The sequence below is a fragment of the Carcharhinus amblyrhynchos genome, chromosome 8, assembly GCF_965287045.1.
Source record: "Carcharhinus amblyrhynchos chromosome 8, sCarAmb.v2.hapA, whole genome shotgun sequence".
NCBI lineage: Eukaryota > Metazoa > Chordata > Chondrichthyes > Carcharhiniformes > Carcharhinidae > Carcharhinus > Carcharhinus amblyrhynchos.
The window spans coordinates 3,595,048-3,613,142 of record NC_137331.1 but is presented as its reverse complement, the minus strand read 5'-3'; the positions used below and the strand labels follow the sequence as shown (position 1 = coordinate 3,613,142).

The 18,095-nt window shown below is 46.8% G+C and overlaps 1 protein-coding gene across 1 annotated transcript in view; it reads left to right on the top strand.

The window, feature by feature from the left end:
• Positions 1 to 18,095, top strand: part of csmd3b (CUB and Sushi multiple domains 3b) — a 1,478,622-nt gene that overhangs the window by 101,401 nt on the left and 1,359,126 nt on the right. The gene's annotated exons all lie outside the window — the stretch shown is intronic.

Below are 18,095 nucleotides of genomic sequence, written 5' to 3'. Positions count from 1 at the left end.
AAGTTTTGAAAAGCTGGCTGGTCACTGCAGTGAGCGCCATTACGCATATGCAGGTTTCAGTGCTGTGAGAGCAGCGGAGACCTGTCACTGCCGCTGCTGCTCTGAGTCCAGCCTCCGTGGCTGAAACCACCCACCCCACCTGGAACGATCTGGAGAGGCAAGGAAATTGGGTACAAACCTGTTTTCCCGGCGCTCTCACGGTCTTCCTGGGTTGTCCGACCCATCAGCCAGTGGGGCGCAATGGTCAGATCACTCCAATTGTCTGTGCTTGCCTGCAGAATCTTGGTCTGAAAATTATTTGGATTTTTAAATGGCTTTTATTGTTCATTAGTTAATTAGCCAGCTGCTTTTCTTTCTCCACTTTGCAATCCATATTTTGCTGCCTTTTGTGACCCATTTAAGTTGCTCATTAAAATCTGCTTACGTATCACTGTCCCATTGTATTACTAAGATCATCCAGTTTGGATTTATGCAGCTTGGCTGCGTAATTCTGTATGACAACTTGTAATCGATAATTGAGGAGCTGGGATTTCCAGATTCTTTACTGTAAGCACTCTGTGGTAATTTTTATGTGCATCGTTGCTTACAATTTTAGTCAAGCTCGATTTTATTATTAATAGTGTTCCAGTGCTAGGTGGATTGGAAGAATTACAAAGCTTTCTACAGCATCTCAACTATCCAAAGTCTGCTGCTGATGTGCTTAAGAATGCACAGAGAAGCCCAAAAACATTCGACAGCACTATAATTAATCTCAGCATGACTCAGATGGTAGCACACTTAACTCAATGTCTGAAAATCCATGTCCCTCTTTAGACTTGAGAACAGAGACTGAGAATGTTGTGTCATCTTGAGGATTGAATGTTGCATTGTCAGACTGATCCTTTTCAAAATAGATATTAATGCTAAGCATGCTTACCGAAGAAAGAAAATTTTAAAGAATAAGAAGAGGTTGACCAAATGCTCTGCCAACATTCCCTACCCCTACCCCCCCCCCCCCCCCCCCCCCCCGCAATCAAAATTTTGTCAGTCATGTTTGTATTACGTCTGTATCCCCTCATTCCAGAGAGGCTCAGATCTTGCAGAGATGGGCTGACCACTCTGAAGCTGTCCTCAACCGACCGTCATCTATTAACGATGAGGCAATAGACAGGATTCCCCAGGTTGATATCAACAGCGCCATGGATGACCCACCGGTAGTAGCCGAAATCATGAAAAGTTGTCAGCCAGCTATCCAGTGGCAAAGCCCCAGGGGCAGGATCCATACCCACAGAGATCCACAAAGCTGCTGGCCCTGCACTTGTTGAGAAGATCACCGAATTGTTCCAGTTCTTTTGGAAGCAAGGATCCATTCCTCAGGAACTTAAAGATGCTTCCATCGTACACCTCTACAAGAGGAAGGGCAATCGGCAAGTATGCGACAACCACTGAGGAATCTCGCTGCTCTCCATCACAGGAAAAACCCTTGTAAGAGTCCTGCTAAATTGTCCGGTCGCTCATCTGGAGCTGGGCCTGCTTCCAGAGTCACAGTGGTGTTTCCGCAAAGGTCGTGGGGCTACTGACATGATTTTTGCTGCGTGCCAACTTCAGCAGAAGTGTCAGGAGCAGAATCGTGAGCTCTACACACCTTTTGTTGACCTCGTGAAAGCCTTCGATACTGTAAAGCGACAAGGCCTGTGGAGGATTATGTCAAAGTTTGGCTGCCTCCCAAATTCATTCAGATGGTACGCCAGTTCCATGATGGCATGACGGCCAGAGTACTGGATGGTGGAGAATCCTCTGAGGCATTCCCAGGCACCAATGGTGTCAAACAGGGCTGTGTGCTCGCACCCACGCTGTTCAGCATGATGTTTATTGCCATGCTGAATGATGCCTTCCAGGACACTGTTGCTGGAATCAGCCTCAAGTACAGAGTGGATGGGAAGTTTTTCAACCTGAGGAGACTTCAAGTTACTACCAAAGCAAAAGAGATTGTTCTGAGAGACTTTCTCTTTGCCAGAGATGCAAGCCAGTGTGGACAAGTTTTCCAAAGCTTGTGACAACTTTGGACTCACCATCAATGTTAAAAAGACCGAAGTCATACACCGGCTGCACCTCATGCACCGTACACAGAATCCATAATCACAATCAAAGGGCAGAAACTACAGGCAGTGGACCAGTTCACTTATCTTGGCAGCACCCTCTCCGAGCAGTGACTCTTGATACAGAAGTTAACTGCAGAATAGCAAAGGCAAGTTCTGCTTTCGGTAGACTGCGCTCCACTGTATGGGAACGTCGAGGAATCAGCCCAGCAACAAAACTGAAGATCTACAGCGCCGTGGAACTCAGGACCTTCCTGTATGCCTGTGAAGCATTGACTGTATATCGAAGGCATGCAAGACAGCTCAATCATTTCCACATGACTTGTCTTGGCAGAGTATTACGCATCAGATGGCAAGACCAAGTACCAGACACTGAAGTTCTCTCCAGAGCAAGACTACCATCAGTCCACACACTGCTGATGAGAGCGCAGACCCGGTGGGCAGGTCGTCCGTATGTCAGACGAGTGCATACCCAAGCAACTCCTTTTCGGGGAACACTCTGCTGGAAGACGCTCGCATGGAGGGCAGAAGAAACGTGGCAAAGACACACTCAAAGCCTCCCTGAAATCGCTGGACATTCTCACGACCACCTGGGAACGCTGGCACAAAACCGCCCTACCTGGCGCTGCCTCATTCACAAAGGCTGTCAAGCTTACGAAGCAAGGTGTATTGCTGAAGCACAACGTAAGCGCGAGCTGCGCAAGTCCAGAGCCACCAGCGCAACAACTACAGAGTCTTCACAAGTCTGTCCAATATGTGCCAGGACATTCTGTGTCCGAATTGGCCTGATCAGTCATCTTCGGACACACCGCAACCAGCCTCAAAATGACTAATGGTGTCGAGGTCCTCATCGATGATGATGAACAAAAAAAACCATATCTGTATCTGGAGAGGAAAAAAAATCAATGGGTCATAAATCTTCAACGTGTAAGATGATATTTAAACATATTGGGTGAGATTTTCAGGCCTTCCCACGGTGTGTTTCCTGTGGCAGGAAGTAGCGCGCCATTCACTGGTCCTCTGGCCCCATCGCTGTCAATGGGATTTCCCATTGATCCCATCCCACGCCGTTGGACAAGAGTGCACCATCGGCAGGACCAGAACGGCTGGAAAGTTCTAGTAATTGTTTGTGAAATGCTTTGTAATTCAGCTCTTGGCTAAATAATAACGTTGGCCCAGATTTTGCATTTGTAGTGATACCATAAATGTCGCAATGTTAGCTGCAATACACTCGGTCGTACGCTCGCACCAAAATCACAAAGTCCTGAGTTCAAGTCCTACGCCAGAGCCCGGGTACAAAAATCAAGACTGACACAAGGAGATGATGGTCTCGTGGTATTATTGCGAGACTATTATTTCAGAAATTCAACTAATGTTCTAGGGATCTGGGTTTAAATCCCCCCATGGCAGATGATGGAATTTGAATTCAATACAGATGAAATGTCTAGGATTAAGAATCCACTGACGGCTATAAAATCATTGTTGGAAAAGTCCATCATATTCCTTAATGTCTTTTCAGGAAGGAAATGTGCCGTCCTTAACTGGTTTGGCCTACATGTGACTCCAGGGCACTGTAACTACCCTCTGAAATGGTCCAGCAAGTCACACAGTTTAAGGGCAATGAGGGATGGGCAACAAATGATGGCCAGTCAGCACAAATGAATAAGGAAAATCTCCAGTGCTGCATTATTGGAGGTACTGTCATTTGGATGATGCCTTTAACTCAAGTCCCATCCACCTGCTGGGATTGATGTATAAAAAAAAGCCTCAGAGCATGTCAGGGAAGTGTTGTATTGGTCGGGGGGTTGGATGTTCTGTGGCAGAGGATGGAGTTCAAGAGAGAAGTGTCAGGGCGCTGCTTCTGGTGGGGGCGTGGGGAGGGTGGCGACAGGTCGTTGGGGGATTGCTTTAACTTTTATTCATGCACATGGGGGTGCCAACTGATTTACAAGCTGACATCCAAGGCCTCAGTTTGTGTTGGATGAGCGTGAGGGCAATCCCGCTGAGATTTTAGCAAGTGCTTTCATCCTTTGTAACTCCTGATCCTCATTAAAATGCGAGACATCTGGTACTTGGAGGACTGACATCAGAGTCAGTGCACAGGATTAAAAATTAGATCGTGAGCCTTCAAGTTTGAGGATACAAAAGAAGTCACCAATTTGATGGGGTTAGACTGGAGCTTTGGCAGCTGAAAAGAGCCAGCAGATCAAGAGACAGAACTAAATCTGGGATCCAAGTCTTTATAAGGACTGCAGGGAGTACCCTTGCTTCTCCTGGTTCACAAGAGTTTCCAACAAATATTTTTTCATTCTTTGCTTGGCCACTTCTAGCCAGTCAGTGCCTTTCGCTATGGTTTGGCTGTCAAGTCATACACAGGATGGGCCCTTCTTGCTGAATCATTAAAATCCCATTGTAGCTTCAACGACACCATCAGTCACAACGTTGACATTCAGGTTGGGTCTCCCAGTCTACCTGTAGCAGGAGCCTCGGCCAAATCAGAGGAGGTGAAATGGTGAGGGACAGTAATGGGGTGACCTCTAGCTGATAAATAGATTTCACTTGATCAGAGACTTCCCTGTCAGTATGATGTCGTGGTGTCCAAAAATACGATGAGAAAAGCTGGCAGAGCAGCTGGCGGGTCACCCTCAGCTTTTCCTGCTTGGATTGACACATTTTTAAAAAAAGAGTAAATTCCACCCTTTGTTTTTCACTATTCCATCAAAATAGTAGCAACTTCTGGCTTCGTACAATTAAATGTAGAAATCTGGAAGTTGCTTTGACATGAATTTACATCGAATTCTCTCTGAGAATGAGGCTGAATGAGATTTAACTGAGTTTTTAATCAGGGTACTTACTTCCATACACCGTCATACTTGATGCTGAACAATCTCACTGGCTTTGAAAAGTGAATTTTAGAAGCCTGGATTGTTGTTCCTTTCATTTAATGATAAAATTGACGTATGTTGTTAAAATTGACATCATGGAGGTTGTTAGATCTTTGAGCAGTTTTCTCCAAGGTCAATGACGAACATAGTCTTTTGACTACAAAATCCAGACGGTTTGGCCGCGAGACAGGTTTTATTTCTTCTGCCTGAGTCCCAGATCTTTGGCAATTTGAGAAAGATGTTAGGTGAAGGGCATATTTAGTTGGGGCAAGAAAACACTGTGGTATTTGTTACTTAAGTATCTTATTAATATCTCATCAAGTACGGTTGTTTAAAAAAAACACACAAAAGGTTTCTCGTTTACAAACAAATGCAATGTAAATCCAAAATAAATCAGCAACAAGAAGTACTTTGAGAGATATTGGCCTGGTGTTCTGCAAGGCTCGCGTTTATCCAACATGATTCACCTTAACGCAGCCAAATTAGCACAAGTTACTGAGGAATTTCAAATGCAGATTACACCGAGCACAAACCAAGTTGAAAGACGTGACGGTTAAGTGCATTGGCCGCGCTTCATTCTCCCTCAGTGTGTTGGAACTGGTGCCGGAGTGTGGCGATTCTGGGATTTTCACAGGAAATTAATTGTGATGATGCTGTAAGCCGAGTTGTGAGCCCAATAAATAAACTTTAAACCAATTCTCCATGACCTTTTCTGTAGGTTTAGAGCACGTTACTGGCCGTGCTCATAAAACTGACCATACTCTCAGATTGAGTTAAGCACCATAATGTGATTTTATGACTTGAGTCCATTTGTTTGCCTGCAGTAAGAGTCTCCGTTTAAGCTGCCTATTTAGATGCCAGAGGACTTATAGAAATCTTTTTAAAACTCTTAAATATTTCAAATATATTTGAATTTACTCAGAAACTGAGTATGAATGAAAATCAACGAAAATAGTCAAACGTTCTGGGCAGTTCCTTTTAAATAATTTCAATTATTTAAAGTAAGATTATTCATGAACGGCAGACCAGAAAATGTAATTTAAAATGTTTATGCTTTGCAATAAACCAATTTTCAGCTGATTCAATAAAACTGCGCAAAGTTACCACTTGTAAGTAAATCCAAGATTATTTCCAATGTCATTTAGAAAAGAAAATACTTTCTAAAATGCTGCCTAACTGGATTGGCTCTTGGAGCATTTTATAATTGTCGACATGCAAATGAAATTGATCAGTAACACAATCAAAATCAATCAATTTGGGGGAAAAAAAGCACAATTTTGAACATGATTACCAGTTGCAACCTAAGTGAAAAATCCACCTCAATAACTTAGAGAACCAATATGCTTTTGTGATATTGGAGCTCGATAGAAGCCTCCACCGTATCCACATCATAATTTCTATATTTTTATATATTCATTATATTGAGCTCAAATGGACTTGTAAATAGCAAAAACAATTCCTTGCAGTACACAAAGTAAAATTAAGTTGATTTATCTACAGATTTTGCATGAAAAATGGAGGAGAGAGAACATGTAGAGTGAATACAGATGAATTTGTAGCTGAAAAATGGTTAGACTAGAATCATAGAATCCCTACAGTGCACATGGAGCCCATAAAGCCTGCACCCACAACAATCCCACACAGGTCATATCTCCATGACCCCACACCTAACCAGCTCATTCCCCTGATACTAAGGGGCAATTTAGTATGGCCAATCTACCTAACCTGCACATCTTTGGACTGTGGGAGGAAACCGGAGCACCCAGAGTAAATCCATGCAGACATGGGGAGAACATGCAAACTCCACACAGCTTGTGACCCAAGGCCAGAACTGAACCTGGGTCTCTGGCGTTGTGAGGCAACAGTGCTAACCACTATGCTGTCCAAGGCCTCAGTTTGTGTTGGATGAGTGTGAGAATAATCCCACTGAGATCTCAGCAAGAGCTTTTATCCTTGGTAATTGCTGAGCCTCATGAAAATGCCAGACATCTGGCTCTTGGAGCTCTGACATCAGAGTCAGTGCATAGGGGTAAAAATTAGATTGTGAGCCTTCAAACTCTGAGGACACAAAAAAAGTCAACAATTTGATGGTGTTAGACTAGAGTTTTAACAGTTTACAAGAGACAGAACTAAATCTGGGTCCAACCCTTTGTAAGGACTGCAGGGTGTACTCTTGCTTTTCCTGGTTCACAAGCATTTGCAACAAGTATTTTGTCATTCTTTTCCCGGCCACTTCTAGCCAGCCACTATGGTTTGGCTGTCGCGTTATACACAGGATGGATCCCCCATGGTGAATCATTAAAATCCCATTATAGCTTCAATGACACAATTGGTCACAATGTTGACATTTAGGTTGGGTCTCCCTGTCTACCTGTAGTGGGAACCTTGGCCAACTTTCAAATCAGAGAAGGTAAAATGGTGGTGGACAATAATGGACTGAACTCTAGCTGATAAATGGATTTAACTTGATGTCAAACCCTTCGACACACCAAAATGAAACCCCAAAGTTCATCTTGTGCATGACCAGAAGAAAAGAGCATTGACTAGCTTTAATAAACAATTACCATTGCAGTGAGATGACCCTCTGATTTACAAAAAAATTGTACAAACAGACTACTTAGTCCAATATGAAAATAAAGGACTAACTGCCCGAAGATTTTTGGGCAGGATTCTCGACACTGAGGCAGGTAGCCTGATGTCGGGCAATTTCCCAACCTGGCAGATTGGCCTCAACTTCACCCAATTTTCACTCCAGGGAGGTGGGGGCAGTACAGTGTGGGTGCCTGGTTAGCCGTTTTCTAAGGATTTGGCCGAGTTATTTCAAAGGTTACTAAAGGATCACTCTTCAAACATCCTCACCCTCCATCAACCTCGATGGTCACTCTGTGCCACCTGCATGTTTCCTTTAACAATCTATTTGTTTGAAGGTTTAAGATTTTTCTTAATCTAATAGGGCTCTCAATTCTATAGACTTGACACTGAAAAAGAATCATTCATGAAACCTAACAAAGATTTTAAATCCCTTCAAATCTTCATCTGCTTTATAAATAACTGAATTTGTATTCATAAACAGCATGTTAGGATGAGCTTTAATAACCCCTTCAAACTATCATTCAAATGTGAACTCTGTCTCTCCCCCCGCCCAACCCCCACTGAGATCAGTGCTTTTTCAGATTTGAAACTCAGCCAAACATTCATAATCTCAGTTGTGATAATGGCCCTTTGGAAACATCAACAATTATCTGAATTGAAATTACAGGAACAGGTAATTTTATTTTTCTAACCCACTCCATCCAGATGGCCTGTCAATGAAAGCAGTTCAGTCACTGTGTTATTGTTAACTTTGACGAATAATGTCAAACTTTATTTGTTTTTAAAAGAGTTGGAGATTTAAATCACGTCAGGTCATGACATTTAAGCAGAATGCATCTGCCCTTAAAGAGTAAGAACTTACGACTTTCATAGTATGGGTGAAGGTCTTTTTGAACTGCTGAAATGGGATCTGTTTGGACTTGACGCTAATTTAAAATGACAGAGTTTGGGTTTCCTATCTGTGTGATTCACTCCCTGTCTTTGCCAACAAGAATGGGATATCAGGAATGGGGACATTTCTCCCATCTGCCATTTTTAAAGGTCTCTGGAGTCTGCATGACTCTGAAAATCGAGCACTCCGTTCTTGAAATTACAAGTCCCAAGAAGGGAGAGACTGTTGGCTGAACTTCTCAGCTTATTGAAGAAGTTAGAAGGCGTGTATGAAAAGCTTCAAAGCACATATCTGTTGTTTGAAAGAAAAAGAGGGAGCATTCTTCTTCTTTCATTTAAAAAAGTGGATTCTTTTTATGAAAGCAAGTGGATTTGATCCAATACTTTCCAGGCTTTCTGATCTCTTGGCAGAAGTAACAATTATATGGCAGATAAAGAAGAGAGTTAAGCTGGAATGGTAAATTAATAGAGGGGGGGGAAAAAAATCAATAAATTAGCTATGATTCAGAGACTTTTTTCAAATCTATTAGTGTTTGTATGATCATTTCTGAAAGCCTTTTGAAAACTTAATGTGAAAGGCACACATAAATAGTAAATGCAGATAAAAATGATATTGTGAATGACTCTAAGTCACAAGAAGGAACTTTTTTTCTGTTGTGACTTCATGCGTACTTCAAATAGGTCAGATGTGTTTGGAGCAGAGAATCATTTCCCTGCACATCCTTTTTAAGTGCCTCCTGCAGTTATCAGCAGTATTTGTTTGCTTGTGACAGACATTTGATGTAGATCACAGTCTCCTTTGGGGACCTCTGCTGAGCCCCAGTTACCAAATAACTGAAAACTCCAGATACAGTCAGAATCTAGGTCATCAATCTTTTCTTTATCAACTTAGGACAGAAATTATTTGTAAGAATATGGTGCAGTGGGTAAAGAGCCGGGGGTAAAATGGAAAAAGGTTAAATGACCACAGCAACCCGTTTTCCACTATTCATTCCTTTTTGGATTTTGTGATCACAGAACCCAAAAATTGGAGCTCAAGAAAGTAGCTCGGTTACATCAAATTTGTTTCGAGATATTTTACATATTAGATCATTTCAGAGGAAAAATGAAAGGAATTAATAAATCCTTTCTTGGAGCCTTTAATGGAGGCAGTGGCCGAGTGGTGTTATCACTCAGCTATTAATCCAGAAAGTCAGCTCATGTACTGGGCACCCGAGTTCAAATCCCACCATGGCAGATGGTGAGATTTGAATTCAATTTTAAAAAATCTGTAATTAAGAATCTACTGATGGCCATGGAACCATTGTTGATAGTCGGAAAAATCCATCTGGTTCGCTCATGTCCTTGAGGGAAGAAAATCTGCCGTCCTTATTTGGTCTGGCCTACATGTGACACCAGAGCCACAGCAACTTGGTTGACTCTCAAATGCCCTCGGGCAATTTGCCAGTGATGCCAATGTACCATGAGTGAAAAATGATGGCATAGAAATTGGAAAGAAAAGCTCCATAAGATGTACATGTTGATGTAAGGATTATGCTTTCTGTAATGCTGGAAACGGCAGTACAGAATGAATAACTTCCTTGTTTCAGATGGGAATTTATTGAAAAAAATTAGGATTTTTCCGTACATATTAAGATTGTTATGTTATTGAATGTGAGATATTAAATTTGGTTGAATAATTTGTTCTTTATGAATCATTGGTTTCTAACTGGGTTGTTACTTTTATCACATACAATACATCAAAGTGTACAGATTAAGACCATAACAATTTCAGAAAGTAAAGCAATTAAAATTATCTTTATATAATTTTTAACAGAATTTATAGGATTGGTTTTATAAGACTGCATCCTTGCCATGGAACCTTACCCAATGGGAGCCAACTCGAGCAAAATTGGAGAGCCAAGAGTAATGGTCAGAATGTTCGATTTACGGTCCTCATTTTCAGTTGATTAAAATAATTCAGCAGAAAGTCAGAAATGTTGTAAATTGGATATATGAATCTCTGACCTATCAAGAGAGGCTTGAAATTGGAAGCGGAAAGAATATATCCTTGTATTTAAAACTGCTGTAATAAATTACAGTTTCCATATTACAAAACTGAACATGTTAAAATTAAATATTTTAAGATAGTGATTCCAATGTAACCGAGGGCAAATTTTGAACCATCACGATAAGGCAACTCGTGTGAAGTAACAGCGAGGATAACAGCACTTATTGCTTCTTGCGTGGAATTGCTGTAGCAACTTCCACTCACCACACATGCAACAATCCACAACTTGTCCTGTTCTTTCAAAAGCTACTCAATAATACTGTTTGATGGGAAGATTTGCCGTTGAAAGACTCTAAATGTCATAATGTTGCTGTACTTGGGAACTAAATTCATCATGAAAAAGGTTTGACCTTGTATTACACTACAATGGGCATCTTATTTGTTGTCAATCAAGCTTTTGAAAGGCATGATACTTCCAAAAGTTACTATTTAGAAAAGTTTGGATATATCTGTACAAAGAGCACAGAAGGTTTGCATGCAAGTACAGCGAGCAATTTGGAAGGCAAATGGTATTTTGGCCTTTATTGCAAGGGGATTGAAACATAAGAATAAGTAAATCTTACCATAATTGGAAAGGGCGTTGGTGAGACCACATCTGAAGTACTGTTTTCATCTCTGTACAAGTTCATCTCTATATTCAAGTAAGGAGAGACTTGCATTGTAGACATTGCTGCCATTAAATATGATATTGGCTGATCTTTTCCACTTAACCCCACTTTGCTCCATATCTCTTGATTTTCTGCAAGAATAAACATCCATTTATCTCAGCCTAGAAAATACTCCACAATAAACGATTCACAACTTAGTGGAATAGACAATTCCAAAGATTCGCAACCTTTTCAGTGAAGACATTTCTCCTCATCTCAGTCCTAAATACCACTTAATTTGAAATCGTGCCCCCTTGTTCAAGATTCCCCAGCCGGGAAAAATGACACCTCAGTGTCTATTCTGTCAAATCCCTTCAGAATGTTACATGTTTCAAAAAGATCACCTCTTATTCTTCTTAAAAAAAAAGAATATTTTTCCAGTTTACTCAAACTCTTATCATTGGACAACTCCCCCATGCCAGGAAACAATCTAGTGAGCCATTGTGCAAAATGTATGAATAAGGAACAAGAGTATGCCAATCGGTCCTTCGAGCTTGCTCCACCATTCAATAATATCGTGGCTGATCTGGCATTAACCCCCCACTACCCCCGAATAACCTTTCACTCCATTGTTTATCAAGAATCCATCTCATTCTGTCTTGAAAACACAGAAATCCTCTGCTTCCACTATCACTTCCACTGAGGGAGGGAGTTCCAAAGACTAATTATACTGAGAAAAATATCTTCTCTCTGCTTTAAATGGGTGGTCCTTTATTTTTAAACAGTGATACCCACCGTGCCCGTCACCCCCATTCCATTGGGACTAATGTAAAATCCATAACAGTTTGAAAAATTGTAATTTGTCCATCTACTATCTCTAGGACACAGGCTAAAAGGTCACTGAGATTTGTCGGCTTTTAGTCCTTTAAGTTTCTCTAATACTTTTTATTATCATCTGGTATTAATTACTTCAGTTTCTCACACTTATTAGTCCCTAGTTAGCCTGATGAATAATGTCTTTTTTCCTGTACTGTACAGACATACAAAACATGTGTTGCCTTGGTTGTTTCTTCATTTCTCATAATTTCTCTTTCCCTACCTCTCGGGGATCAGTGTTTGTTTTTGCAACTCTCCTCCTCCCTAAAGATATATGTAAACACTCTTACAATCTGTTTTATATATTCCTGTTGGTTCGCTCATTCCTTTATTTGCCCATCACACAAGAAAAAACAATTATCTGGTCATTCTCACATCGCTATTTGCGCGAGTTTGCTGAGTGCAAATTAACTGACGTGTTTCCTACATGACAACAGGAATTACTCTATCGCTAAAAAGTACTTATTTGGCTATAAAATGTTCAGACAGCCACTGGATGTGAAGAGCACCAGACAAATGAAAATCTATCTTTCTTTAGACCAAAGGAACAAGATTCTGTTCCGTAGCACTAATTGCTTTGCTTCAATTGTCATTTAGGGGTTAAAAAAAGGGTAAGCAGTCTGCAGGGGGGGGGGGGGGGGGGGCGGGATTGATCAGGCAATACTCATTTTATTTTGTCTCCTGCTAGCTTCACTTTTGGCATGAGCCCAATTTCTTGAATCTTTTGCATCTGACTTTCGGAAGCGGATCAAAGAGGTAGCTCTCAATTAAGGATGAAAGACTGTACAGGTTGTCATTTAGAGTTAAGTGAAAGCCAGTTTGTGGCTTTGTTGACTTCCTCTATGCTGCTATAAATGGGGCAGAGGATACTGTTCATCAGCAAACTGTACATTAACATTCATTGTGAATTTACAGCACAATCGTGACTATCGGCCAAGTATAAATAGGCAGTTGGTTACTCGAATTGAATTTTTGAATATTGCCTTTCACATCTGTCTGAGGATCACAACGCATGAGTATAATTATTGTTACATCGCTGGTTTAAACAAAAACTAAACAACGTGTACTTTTAAAATTTACAATATAACATCCTGTGTGCCAGGCTAATTGAACAGAATTAATTGGAAAAAAAGTCTTCTCTTTAAATCCATACGGATCAAATTATCCAATATAAATGTAAAATCATCACAGTGATGGAGAAGTCATATTTTGGAGGAGAGGAAATCAATCTTTTGGGTAATATCATGCGTAATTTAAACACGGACTACAATGAGGTTCTTAAACAAGGTACATCCTACCGGCGTCAAAATGTATCAATTCTCAAGAAAGTGTCAGTCCACGAAATAAACTATTTGCAGAGAATGTTCACTGCTGATGCTCCAGATCTCTATCCCATTTGGGACCTCAGCTCCTCTCTGCAGTCATGCTCCAGGCTTGTTCTGCAGCCCAACTCCAGGCTGTAGTATGACTCTCTCATGGAGCTTCTTTGACTCCGTTTGATCAGATTTCCATTTCACATCCCAGCTCCTTTGCCACCTTCCGGGGCTTCAACAATGGTCTACCTCGTAAGATTTCAATCTCGCCTTCCAAAAGTTCTTTCCTTGGATGTTCGAGTATATTCAAGCTGCACCTTCCAAGTACAAATTCAGATTTTATCCTGTGTCAATCGGAGCATCACTGCTCCACAGGGGTACCTTTGCCCCAGTGACCTGCAGCACAGAGTCACAAACCTTTGGTTGCCCTTTTGGATCTTCAGGGCTCCTTTTACGAGCACTGTTCCCTGCAGCTCTTGCTTAAATTCAAAGCCTAATACTCTGCTCCTTCCTTTAACTTGACCAGACCTATCCAAATCCCCGACCTTGGACTGCCTTAAGGCCTCTCTCCCTGAGCCGTTTCCTGTTTGGGGTGTTCTTGCCTTCCTCCACCCATGTCCTGTTCCCTGGGAGACCTGCAAGCTGAGAGCACTCCATCTGACTTAGTTTTCCAAGTGATTCTGTTCCTTCTGTGAAAGTACGCAGGATCACTTGCTGGCCTGAAGAACACGAAAAAAGACTGACGATACACATACAGTCCTTCTCTTTCCAACAAAATGCAGTTCCTGATTTCTGATCTAATGGTAAGTATTTGAGTTTCTTTGCAGTATGTTTACTCCACTGGTGTCAAAAGTGGTATCAATCCTCTAGGCAAAGTGTAAAACTCCAAGAAATAAACTATTTATGGAGAATATTCACTACTGATGCTGGTGATCACTGTCATTGTCAGGGCCTTGACTTGTCTACGCGATCACTCCTCTTCGGCTGCTGTTATGTTTCCAGATTTGACTCCTGTCTGCAAACCAATCCTTGGCTCAATATGGCTCGGTCACTCACTTGCCCGCTCTTACACTTCCTCTTGCTCTCTCACTCGCTCTCTCGCTCGCTTGTTCTCTTGTTCTCGTGCTCGCTCTCTCTCTCTTGCTCTCATTCTCGCGCTGGCTCGCTCTCGCTCGCGCCCTGGCTCTCTGGCTCTCGCTCGCGCCCTGGCTCTCTGGCTCTCTCGCTCGCGCCCTGGCTCTCTGGCTCTCGCTCGCGCCCTGGCTCTCGCTCGCGCCCTGGCTCTCTGGCTCTCGCTCGCGCCCTGGATCTCGGGCTCTCACTCGCGCCCTGGATCCCTGGCTCTCGCTCGCGCCCTGGCTCTCTGGCTCTCGCTCGCGCCCTGGATCCCTGGCTCTCGCTCGTGCCCTGGCTCTCTGGCTCTCGCTCGCGCCCTGGATCCCTGGCTCTCGCTCGCGCCCTGGCTCTCTGGCTCTCGCTCGCGCCCTGGATCCCTGGCTCTCGCTCGCGCCCTGGCTCTCTGGCTCTCGCTCGCGCCCTGGCTCTCGGGCTCTCGCTCGCGCCCTGGCTCTCGGCCTCTCGCTCGCGCCCTGGCTCTCGGCCTCTCGCTCGCGCCCTGGCTCTCGGGCTCTCGCTCGCGCCCTGGCTCTCGGCCTCTCGCTCGCGCCCTGGCTCTCTGGCTCTCGCTTGCGCCCTGGCTCTCGGGCTCTCGCTCGCGCCCTGGCTCTCTGGCTCTCGCTCGCGCCCTGGCTCTCTGGCTCTCGCTCGCGCCCTGGCTCTCTGGCTCTCGCTCGCGCCCTGGCTCTCGGGCTCTCGCTCGCGCCCTGGCTCTCTGGCTCTCGCTCGCGCCCTGGCTCTCGGGCTCTCGCTCGCGCCCTGGCTCTCGGGCTCTCGCTCGCGCCCTGGCTCTCTGGCTCTCGCTCGCGCCCTGGCTCTCGCTCGCGCCCTGGCTCTCGCTCGCGCCCTGGCTCTCGCTCGCGCCCTGGCTCTCGCTCGCGCCCTGGCTCTCTGGCTCTCGCTCGCGCCTTGGCTCTCTGGCTCTCGCTCGCGCCCTGGCTCTCTGGCTCTCGCTCGCGCCCTGGCTCTCGTTCGCGCCCTGGCTCTCTGGCTCTCGCTCGCGCCCTGGCTCTCGTTCGCGCCCTGGCTCTCTGGCTCTCGTTCGCGCCCTGGCTCTCTGGCTCTCGTTCGCGCCCTGGCTCTCTGGCTCTCGTTCGCGCCCTGGCTCTCTGGCTCTCGCTCGCGCCCTGGCTCTCGCTCGCGCCCTGGCTCTCGTTCGCGCCCTGGCTCTCTGGCTCTCGTTCGCGCCCTGGCTCTCTGGCTCTCGTTCGCGCCCTGGCTCTCTGGCTCTCGTTCGCGCCCTGGCTCTCTGGCTCTCGTTCGCGCCCTGGCTCTCTGGCTCTCGTTCGCGCCCTGGCTCTCTGGCTCTCGTTCGCGCCCTGGCTCTCTGGCTCTCGTTCGCGCCCTGGCTCTTTGGCTCTCGCTCGCGCCCTGGCTCTCGCTCGCGCCCTGGCTCTCTGGCTCTCGCTCGCGCCCTGGCTCTCTGGCTCTCGCTCGCGCCCTGGCTCTCTGGCTCTCGTTCGCGCCCTGGCTCTCTGGCTCTCGTTCGCGCCCTGGCTCTCTGGCTCTCGTTCGCGCCCTGGCTCTCTGGCTCTCGCTCGCGCCCTGGCTCTCGCTCGCGCCCTGGCTCTCTGGCTCTCGCTCGCGCCCTGGCTCTCTGGCTCTCGCTCGCGCCCTGGCTCTCTGGCTCTCGCTCGCGCCCTGGCTCTCTGGCTCTCGCTCGCGCCCTGGCTCTCTGGCTCTCGCTCGCGCCCTGGCTCTCTGGCTCTCGCTCGCGCCCTGGCTCTCTGGCTCTCGCTCGCGCCCTGGCTCTCTGGCTCTCGCTCGCGCCCTGGCTCTCTGGCTCTCGCTCGCGCCCTGGCTCTCTGGCTCTCGCTCGCGCCCTGGCTCTCTGGCTCTCGCTCGCGCCCTGGCTCTCTGGCTCTCGCTCGCGCCCTGGCTCTCTGGCTCTCGCTCGCGCCCTGGCTCTCTGGCTCTCGCTCGCGCCCTGGCTCTCGGCCTCTCGCTCGCGCCCTGGCTCTCGGCCTCTCGCTCGCCCCCTGGCTCTCTGGCTCTCGCTCGCCCCCTGGCTCTCGCTCGCGCCCTGGCTCTCGCTCGCGCCCTGGCTCTCGCTCGCGCCCTGGCTCTCGCTCGCGCCCTGGCTCTCGCTCGCGCCCTGGCTCTCGCTCGCGCCCTGGCTCTCGCTCGCGCCCTGGCTCTCGCTCGCGCCCTGGCTCTCGCTCGCGCCCTGGCTCTCGCTCGCGCCCTGGCTCTCGCTCGCGCCCTGGCTCTCGCTCGCGCCCTGGCTCTCGCTCGCGCCCTGGCTCTCGCTCGCGCCCTGGCTCTCGCTCGCGCCCTGGCTCTCGCTCGCGCCCTGGCTCTCGCTCGCGCCCTGGCTCTCGCTCGCGCCCTGGCTCTCGCTCGCGCCCTGGCTCTCGCTCGCGCCCTGGCTCTCGCTCGCGCCCTGGCTCTCGCTCGCGCCCTGGCTCTCGCTCGCGCCCTGGCTCTCGCTCGCGCCCTGGCTCTCGCTCGCGCCCTGGCTCTCGCTCGCGCCCTGGCTCTCGCTCGCGCCCTGGCTCTCGCTCGCGCCCTGGCTCTCGCTCGCGCCCTGGCTCTCGCTCGCGCCCTGGCTCTCGCTCGCGCCCTGGCTCTCGCTCGCGCCCTGGCTCTCGCTCGCGCCCTGGCTCTCGCTCGCGCCCTGGCTCTCGCTCGCGCCCTGGCTCTCGCTCGCGCCCTGGCTCTCTGGCTCTCGCTCGCGCCCTGGCTCTCTGGCTCTCGCTCGCGCCCTGGCTCTCTGGCTCTCGCTCGCGCCCTGGCTCTCTGGCTCTCGCTCGCGCCCTGGCTCTCTGGCTCTCGCTCGCGCCCTGGCTCTCTGGCTCTCGCTCGCGCCCTGGCTCTCTGGCTCTCGCTCGCGCCCTGGCTCTCGGCCTCTCGCTCGCGCCCTGGCTCTCGGCCTCTCGCTCGCGCCCTGGCTCTCGGGCTCTCGCTCGCGCCCTGGCTCTCGGGCATTCGCTCGCGCCCTGGCTCTCTCACACAAGGCTCTTCAAACTCGAGCGCAGCTAATTGGTTTGACCAGGTTTCCAAATACCTTCCTGGCTCCATCGCCCACACCCTCAGGGGCTTTTTCGTCCTGCCTGCTTTCTCCCTTGCCTGATAACACCTGGCTCTGCTCCTCAGCCTACCAGAGAGCAGTCCATAGGAGGTGATCAGCTCTCCTGCTCTGTGATGTGCCCCAATCTGGCCACCCACTGTCAGAGACCCAATTACAAATAGGCAATAACTGATATGTAATTATATTCAGATGCAAATCGAATAAGCTGGTGATTTCAAGTTACTGGATCATTTCGGATGGGCCAAATCATTAAGCTGTTAGAATTGTTCCTTTCGGAGCTTCTGGCTACTGTGGGGATAAACATAAATACACTTGGAAAATTTGCACCATGTATTTGATAATTTATGTTTTTATTTACCCTATGAATAGCAATCAGAACTCATTTCAGAGTCTTAGTTCAATGCAAGTTAATTAATTTGTCCTAATTTGCCTATAAAACTCATTATCCATTGCTATTGGGCTGAAATGAATCCTGCTGAAACTTAAATGGCTTTTTTAGCTATTACATTGTGCAACTTTATTTATCCATCTGATTAAATGTCATTGCTGAGCATTGACATTCACAGTGGCTCATCCTTAAAAAGTAAACCCCTCGGTACTTTCTTTCGAACAGTATGACAGTCATTGGCAAAAACCGTGATGGTGTTGCATAAAAACAGCTTATGAATGCAACTTC